Raw genomic sequence first — 2,310 nt, forward strand, 5'->3', positions numbered from 1 at the left:
CACATCCATTAGGATGACCATTATTAAAAAGAAATAAGCAAACCAACAGAAAATACAAAGTGTTGACAAGGATGGGGAGAAATTGGAACCCTGGCACCCCGCTGGTGGGAACATGAAATGGGGCAGCCATGCTGGAGAACAGCAAGTCAGTCACGAAAGGACAAATACTGCACGACCCCCTTAGATGAGGTCCCTAGAGCAATCGCGTTAAGAGAGATGGAAAGTGGGATGGCAGTTGCCAGGGGCAGGGGCACTGGGGAGAATGGGAAGTTAATATCTAAGGGGTACAGAGTTTCTGTTTGGGAAGATGAAAAAGTTCTGGAGATGGATGGTGGTGATGTACTTAATACCACTGTACTGTACGCATAAAAACACTTAAGATGGGGCGCCCGGGTGGTGTAGTCGGTCAGGCGTCTGACTCTTGATTTCAGCTCAGGTCATGATCTCAGGGTCGTGAGATTGAGCCCCACGTCGGGCTCCAAGCTCAGTGGGGAGCCTGCTTGAGATTCTCTCTCCCTCTCTCACTGCCCCTCCCCCTTAAAATAAATAAGTAAATTGTTTTAAAAAATGCTTATGATGGTCAACTTTATGTTATGAGTATTTTACTATATTAAAAAGCAGTATAGTGCTCACTTCAGCAGCGCATATGGTAACATCAGTCCGATACAGAGAAGATCAGTGTGGCCCATGCACAACGATGACATGCAAATTCAGGAAGCAGTCTGTGCTTTTTTTTTTTAATGCAGAAAAGATATGAAGACTGGAATAAAAATGTCTTAGTATCCTACAACCTATCTCGCCACAAAAAAAGTATAAAAAAAATGATCTCTTCTAAAGTAAACTTTATACTACACACACACACACACACACACACACACACACACACACACACACACACACACACACAGAGTTTAGCTAAAGATTTGAGAGGCTTTGCTGCCTGGAGCTAGAACTTAATAAAGACACCAGCTCCCTGGCGCCAGTTGCTCACCTGTTTAGAGAGGGAATGAGCTCGTCCACTTTCGAGCTAATTGCCAGACGCCCCGTGTGGGCACAGTCTCCCACCAGAGAAATGGACACACTGTGCGCACGTCATTTCCCTTTTCTCTCTTCTCTGTGCACAGCCTGTGAGAGAGGCACAGGGTCAAAAGCTGAGACACACGGAGCCTTCCTGAATCCTCTCTCTATCCTCTCTGTCTCGCCCTGCCCCTGTCCCAGTGCACTTCCTCTGTAGAACCTTCTCGAACTCTTCCTGCGCCATAGCGGCAGCAGCAGTTACTCGTTCCATGTTGTGTCTTTTGGCCCGTCTGACTTACTGCTTAATTATTAGCTGACTTTGTATGGCTGTGTGTGTCTTATCTCCTCAGCTAGACTAGAAGTTCCTCGAAGGTAGACACTGACTCTTTGCCCCTTTTGGATCTCTTTAGTGCTTGCATCAATGTCTAGGGTATAGTAAGCGGCAGGAACATCCAGACAATGGAACACCATTCCGCGCTAAGAAGAAATGAGCTATCAAGCCATGAAAAGACATGGAGGAACCTTAAATGCATGTTACTAAGTGAAAGAAGCCAATCTGAAAAGGCTACAAACTGTGAGTCCAACTACATGACCGTTCTGGAAAAGACAAAACTCTGGAGACAGGAAAAAGATCGGTGGTTGCCAGGGGTTCAGGGGGCCCCAGAGAGAGAGGGAGGGACAAATAAATGGGACACAGAGGATGTTTAGGGCAGTGAAACTACTCTGTGTGACACTATAATGGTGGATATATGACTTTATACACGTATCAAAACCCAGAGTAAAACACAAAGCGTGAACCCTAATGGAAACTATGGAGATTGATTAATAATAACATACCAATATTGAACCAGTCTTCTAATGGGGGGAAACTGGGGTATATGGGAATTCAGTGCTGTCTGTCCAATTTTCCCATAAACCACATCCACATCCTTCCTCGGTGATGAGGGAGCTGGAAAGGTTTATCCAGGCCTGACATTTTTTTTAATTGAGGTATAATTGACATATAACATTATATTAGTTTCAGGTGCTCAACATAAGGATTCGATCTTTGTATACACTGTGAAATGCTCACCGCAAAAAGTCTAGCTTCCCCCCCGCCACCATATAAAGTTACATAATACGCAATCCGATGTTGTTGACCATAGTTGCCATGCTGTATGTTACAACCCCATGACTTATTTATTTTATGGCTGGAAGTTTGTACCTCTTGACCCCCTTCTCCCATTTCACCCACCCCAAGCCCCCTCGCCTCCCACAACCACCAATCTGTTCTCCGCATCTGTGAGTTTTGTT

The 2,310-nt window shown here is 45.2% G+C and overlaps 1 non-coding gene across 1 annotated transcript; it reads left to right on the forward strand.

Annotated features, from left to right (window-relative positions):
* The first annotated feature begins 625 nt into the window (after positions 1–625).
* LOC118547613 (U6 spliceosomal RNA) lies at positions 626–732 on the forward strand. Its single transcript, XR_004923176.1, has one exon. It is a non-coding gene; the product is annotated as a U6 spliceosomal RNA (small nuclear RNA).
* Positions 733–2,310: the final 1,578 nt, after the last annotated feature.

The sequence above is a fragment of the Halichoerus grypus genome, chromosome X, assembly GCF_964656455.1.
Source record: "Halichoerus grypus chromosome X, mHalGry1.hap1.1, whole genome shotgun sequence".
NCBI classification, from domain to species: domain Eukaryota; kingdom Metazoa; phylum Chordata; class Mammalia; order Carnivora; family Phocidae; genus Halichoerus; species Halichoerus grypus.